Here is a 6,884-nt window from a genome sequence, read left to right as displayed (position 1 = left end):
TCTGGGGCACCAAATACTAGCCCCGAGGCAGCGAGCTGATCTTTACCAGGTGCTGGTGCAAGCGCTGCTCTGGGTCGGGGGGTTGCACCGGCCAGAGTGCTGCCGTGTGCGTGTCCTGGCCCTGGCTGCACGTGTGAGAGAAACACGGGAAGGGCTGCGCAGGGACACGGGAAGGCAGGAGAGCATCAATGCAGGACTGGAGAGGACAAGGAGGTGTCAAGGTAAGCGCAAGACCACAGCAATGGTGCAGAGCTAGAGGTCTTGTGCAAAAAGCCTCAGGATGAGACCTTCAGAGCCCAAACAGGTGCCCTGGGGTGTGCCACTCACCTGGAGCCTGAGTTCAGGCAAGATGATGGCACAGGGGCCTCCAAGATCCCCAGGGTCAGCCAGGGTGGCCATGGGCAGAGAGAGGTGTGCTGCTGTGGGGAGCGAGCCGCCTTCACCGCCGAGCCCCAGCCGGCTCCGGGCACGCTGCAGCTGCTGATTTGCCAGATTACCTCTGTCTCAGGCGGCTGTGGTGTACGTTATCGCTGGAAGGTTCACATTTTATCATTTAATCAAATAAAGTGCATTTGTGGATTACACAATCATTTGCAGGCCTTGATAATCTTTTTCTGCTTAGCTCTGCACTAGAACTGAGGAGGCAAACAAAGACATTTGTAGCTGTCGTTGGAGGTTCTGGCTTCATGCCAGGAGCTCTTACTCCTTGGGAAAACTGGTGCAATTTCTACTGAAGAACATCCTGGTGATCCTGAAATACTACTTAATTTTTGGCCAACCAAGAGGTTTTTGAGCTTTTGTTCCCCAGTAGAATAACAGAACAAATATTAAGGAGGAAAAAAACTGGAAAATCTTGTCTGCAAAGGGCTCAGAGTAAAGCAACGAGGTCCAGCAAGAGCGTATGGGGACAAGAGCATGTCCCAGATAGGTGCCAAGGTCACCTCTTCCCCACTCCGCACCCTGTTGTGGAATGCAAATGTCCTCTAGCAAAAAATTTCAACTCAAAGCAGGGGAGGAACCATTGCTGTTGCCCTCAGGGAAAGCAGGGATCCCCAGCAGCACTGAGTCCCTGAGGAAGTGAGTCTCTGAGGGAACAAGAAGTCTGCTCCACTGCTGGCACTGGCAGGAGGATGCTGCAGGCTGTAGCATGTGGACCCCTCCAACACAGGTAACGAGTACGTGCCACCACAGAAACACCGCCCAACTCTTCGGGGAAAGACCCGCACTCCTCTGCCTTGAAAAGAGGCGAAAAGTGATGAAAGCCCCACTACACGTTGGACCGAATACTTTTGGAAAGCGTCAGTTAAATAGGGTTTCTGTGCCCAGCACAGCACTCACCTGCACGATGCCCAGCTGCCACCAAGATGGTGTTTGCAGCCACAAGGTTTGGGGAGATTAGGGTCTTTTTCCCATTTCTCAGTTAAATCCTTCCAGAAACGTGAACAAGATTCAGTTCAAATGTGATATTCTTAAACATTTGAAAGGTTGGTAAAAGGAAACTTTTTTTTTGTAAGCTAGAATAAAAAGATCAAATCAATCTCTGTTTTAATGGCACTACCGCTGAAACAGTGGATGTTTAATACTTGCTGCTTATGTTCTTCTTGCTGGAGAGTAGGAAAACTGCAGGAGAAAACAGAAGAAACCATCCAGTTTACACATGCACTACTTGCAGAAGATGCATTTAGGACCCACAGTACACAACCAGCTCTGCCAGCCCAAACCCTCAGACGGTTGGCCCCAGGAAGGGAACACACTAAGGAAAGAATCAAAAAAGAAAAAAACCAGCTTAATTTGTGTGACTTTGGTCTACATGCTGAGCAGAGCCCCAGCCCCCCACCCTGGGGATGCACTCCCCAAACTCACCTCCTCCTGCTTGGGAATGTCCCTCCACATGGCCAGCCAGCATCACTGGGGAAGGTCACCGCCGTGAGGGAGGTGCCATGGTGGCTGGCTGCTGGCACAGGCTTCCTCTCACGGTGCTTTGCTTGAGGATCCTGCACACCCTGTAATGCAGTTTGGAGGTACCCGGAGTCATGGGGTGACACAGTGGCTTTGCAAAGCCTAAAGACAAGGACCAGGAGCTGGAAAAGAGGTTGCCCAGAGATGCAACTGCAGCATCATCCTACCAACGCAGACTTCTTCCCCCCTATCCCCAAGCTCTTGTGCCATCACCCTGTTACATCCCCATGGGAGGAAGGACCAGGATGGCCACGAGGCAGAAGTGAAGCTGCCCCATCCTCGGTCGGCTCCTTTAGACCCCAGCAATGTGCAGTGCAGCTGGGCGGGTTTTTACCAGTTCTTGCAGCATAGCAGATTCAGCTCCTCTGCATCTGATCAACAGCTCCGAGTGCTTTGAAAGGTGATGAGTGAAATCAGACAACTTAAGTCACCTGGGAAAGGGGCTGATGGAGAAGCCCCCTCCCACTCCGCACTCAGCAGCCACCCAAATCCACATGCAAACACCAGGAGCAGCATCCACAGCTGCTCTGGGGGTGTAAACGGCCACAGCTCACGGTTCCCATGCCCATACATGCACCCAGCAGCCCTGGTGATGCTGGCTCACCCCAATGCTGTTTTGCATTGTGCCACAGATTTGGCCTGTTCCCAAAGCCACCCGCTCCTCCCACCTCCATCGCCCCCAAAAACACAGGCAACACACCAGCTTTAGCAAAAATGTTTAATCTCTCCTTGATGCGTGTGTTTATTTACAAGTACTAAATCTGAAGAACATTAAAATAGGAAATAGCAGGATATTTACACGATCAAAGGGCGTTCGACCAGCCACGCTGGCCTGTTGCTTCAAGTCTGAAACAATCACAGAAAGGTAATCAGGACTCCCGATTTTATTTTTCCCCCCCATTTAATTTTTTAAAACTATTAAAATTCTCTGCCTTTTGCCGGGTCCGCGTTAGGTTTTCCCCTGCTTTCTTAAAGGACAGCTCATTGTGCGCTTTGGTTGGGAGCAGGTGAGCCCAGAGGGGGGTCCTGCCACCCGCCCCCCTGCTCCCCGTCCCCCAGCTGGGTTCAGCCCTGGGGGTGGCAGAGGGCTCCTTCTGGAGGGGAACACCGCAGCCAGGCACAGGGGACACTTCCAGGCTGGACTGCACCTTTTTTCTAACCCCAAACTGAAAAGGCAAGGTGAGCAGAGGGGTCAGGGAGGGACCCACTCGCTGCAGCGGTCAGGAATCAGCCCGTGGGTCCCACTGCCTGTGACAGCGGGGGGGCAAAGCAGGAGCTCCCTGAAACGCAGGCTCAGGGTGGGGAATGTTTCTCCATCTCACCCCATTTTGGGGCTCGGGTGATACCACCAGTAAGAGGAGGGAGTCCTGCGAATGCTTCCCAGCATCTCCCTGCCTTTCCCCTTCCTAGGCAGGGGTAGACAGGGACGGCCATTCTGGCTCTGCCCCCCACCAGGCTGGGGAAGGGAGGAAGGACAGGCTGCCTGGCACGATTAAGGACGCTGGGCATCACGCGAAAGGCAAAGGTAGCACCAAGAAGCGCCAGAGGCTGCGGGCAGCACTGCAATGCCCACCTTGCCAACCGCCACCCTCCCCCATTAGAGGCAGCGAGGGGAACCTGGAGGGGTGAGGAGGTGCTGGGGAGATCCTTTGGTGGAGCAAACTGCAGACATCCCAAAGCTCCCCAGGAGAAAGCCAATGGGAACCCATCCCCGGGACCACACCAGAGGCTCTCAGCATTGACGTGGGGCAGGAAGTCCTGGGCCACGGCACACGGGACTGGGCGAATGGAGCACAGAGAGCACAGCCACGCCAGGGCACTGCCAGCCTGCCTGACACCCCTAGAGACCTCCCTGCTGCCCAAATCCAACTCAGGCCCACCATGGGCAAAAAACTCACCTGTCCCTCCAGCCCGGCCAAGGGAGCACCCAGAGCATCACTGCTGGGAAAGCAGCAGGCTAATAAACCCTCTGCTCTTAACAGTGCTTCCAGCCCTTGATCGCCAGCAAGGAAATTTCCAGGAAGATGCTCTTAGAACAAACCTCCATCCTCTCCAGCTGACCACAGGGAAGGTCCCACCATCCCCTCCAAATCACCACAAAAGCTACACACTCGGCTCCCTCAGTGGCAGCCCAAGCTCCCCAAGACACTCTTACCACTGCAGCAGGCAGGACCCACAGCACCCTCAGATACAGACTTACTTCAGAGCAACTGCTCCCCTTCCACTGGATCACAACGACCACCAACGCACGGCCACCATCCTCCGGGTGACTTCCAGCACCTCCACCGACACCACCCAGCCAGCAGAGGGGCAAAGCAGCAGCTTTGGGCCAACCTTGCACCAAAGGGAGCCATGGGCACCCGTCCACCCCACTGCAGCAGCAGCGAGTTCTGCAAAGGACGCCCTGAGGGAAGCCCCAGGGAGGATTTTGTCCCACCAGAGCACCCAGGGAGACGCTGGCAGCCAGCACTGCCCCAGCACGAGGCAGGTAGGCACACAGCTGTCCTTTAAGGCTCTCTGAGTACCACATCTGAGATGTGAACCTCTGAAGTCTTTCCTTTTGCTTTTTGTTTTGTTTTTTTTTTCTTTTTTTTACTTTTGGACAAGAAAGTGACAAATTAATTTCAAATAAAAAAAATAGATAACAGGTCTAAACAAACTTCTAATATTCAACACTTGCAGTTTTTTTGTTTTATGGATTTTTTTTTCTTCTGTTTCTTAAAAAGATCAACTCAGACTAAAATCTAGCAGTCATGCAACAGCCCACAGCTCTCAGAAATCCAGCGACAGCTCAGGGTTCGTAGGTTTGGGAAACAATTATTACTTCTTTTTCAAACATAGCTTTGCTGTTGTGGTTGGGTTTTTTTGTTGTTCCTTTTTTTTTTTATATATACTCAGCATCTTCTCCTTTCCCTCCTTATTAAAACAAAACCAAACCAAACAAAATTGCAACATAATGAGAGATGTGCAGGCTTCAAACGATTGTTCTGCATGGTGAGAAAGGCTTGGAAATTTCTTCCAGACCATTTGGTATCAGGGTTTTTTTGCTTTTTGTTTTTTTTTTTGTAGTTGTTTGTTTTGTTTTAACTGGCTGTGTAAATTCATTTTGTATTTATATTGGTTTGAGTCTCCTTCAGTTAACTATACAGCACCCCACTGGGGCACGAGAATTAGATTGTAACCACATATATATATATACACACTTTTATTTTTTTTTTTAATTAAAAACTTCATTATTTCTCCCTCTCCCCCGCCTTAACTTGCAGTTTAAGGGAACGGACAGAAATCAGCTGGGCTTCCTTCCACTTGGATTTCGACAGCCACCCGCTCCTGGCAGAGTTTGGCCCCGTTTGCCATGGCCCAGGCAGCGACAGGAGCTCTTGGGACAGAAACAGAAAGGGGTTTTGCTCATTATTTTGGAAGTTTTTGGTCGCCTGCTGCCCTTTGGGGCAGCATCTGACCATTTTATCTCTGGAAAGCAAAAACCCAGGAGGATCTGACATTTAGAATAGGGCAGCCGAGGGAGAGACCTCAGGTTTCCAGCAAACCTCCTGGCAAGGCGGAGGTGGCAGAGGGAAGACAGGGTGATAGCAAGGAAAGGGGCATAGAGGAGGAAAAGACAGAGAAAGAAAGGTCAGTCTTGGGTAGAAAGTCCTGCACATGTCTGGGCTTCCCAGATGGAGAAGCACTGACAGCCCCCTGGCAGCCGAGCATCCCTCTGTGGGCTGGTCACCCAGTGGGGTTTGCCAGGGGGGATCCAGGTCAGGAGACACGGAGGAGCTGCCTCCCCTTTCCCCGGGAATCTGGTCCTTTCCCCTGCATCAGCACAAAAAGATGATGAGGGGGAAAAAAAGAAATAAAGGGGCTTCATTAAGGCTGCTCCAGCACCAGCAGATCTGCCAAAAAACCCCAGCCTGGCTCTCCATGAACCCTCCCGACAGCCCCCAAGCCCCCACAGCCACCATCCACCATGCATCGTCCAGGGAGAGGCAGGGGTGGGCAACTGCCCCTTCCTCCCCGTGGCCACCAGACCAGGAAAACAAAGGCGAGTGCAACAAAACACTGACCATTCCTCAGCGATCCCCCAGGAAAAGAAAAACCGACCTTGGGGTCTCCTTTGCTTTCTGACTGTGACCTCCAGAACCATTCCAGCAGCATTTAAATAACAGAAACTATTCAGCTAACAAAACTCCCACTGCTTTTTTTTCTTTTTTTTTTTTTCTGCACTAAACAACATTCAAATAAAACATGGCACAGGACATATTTCAGAAATACCAAAGCTCATGGATTTCTCCCTTTCCTGCCCAACCCTACTGCCCTCACCCCCAATCTCACCAGCACCAGTCCTTTAGCTTATTTTTTAAAACCATTTTTGTTAGTTCGTTGCAAAAATTTAGAATTTTTTTCCCTTCCCATTTTTTGTTATTATTTTTTTTGCTTTAAATTAAAAAATTTGTTTTGTCTTGTGTAAATTGTGCAAATATAGCAGTTAACACTAGTGGCAGAAGGCCAGAGAGAGAGAAGGGGGAAGAGACAGAAAAAGAGAGAGGAAGAGGAGGAGAGGGGGCAGACAGCTGGGGCGAAGGAGGGGAGAGCAAGTCAAGTACAGTAAAAATAGGGGCCCGCCCACCCACCCTCCCTCCACCAAAGTAACAACAACATCCAAACACCGTCCTAGAAAGCCCCGTGGTCCCGACCCTCCTTCCCTGTGGGCTCAGGGGCTCTGCCTGAGCAAGGGATGCCCAGCGGGTCCATGGGCAGGTGATCCCCTCCTCCTCCGCCTGGCATCGCCACTCTGCAAGGGCCCTGCTGCATCCCGGTTGCACTGGGGGGTTGTGTGTGTGTCGGGGGGGTTTATTGATGCTGCTGCTGTTGTCGGGATTTGGGGTTTTATCCGCTGAAGCACGAGGTTTCCTTGTTCGTTC

This window comes from Buceros rhinoceros, unplaced genomic scaffold, assembly GCF_000710305.1.
Source record: "Buceros rhinoceros silvestris isolate BGI_N320 unplaced genomic scaffold, ASM71030v1 scaffold17609, whole genome shotgun sequence".
Lineage (NCBI taxonomy): Eukaryota > Metazoa > Chordata > Aves > Bucerotiformes > Bucerotidae > Buceros > Buceros rhinoceros.
The sequence above is the reverse complement of the archived record's forward strand: the minus strand, read 5'-3'. Positions refer to the sequence as shown.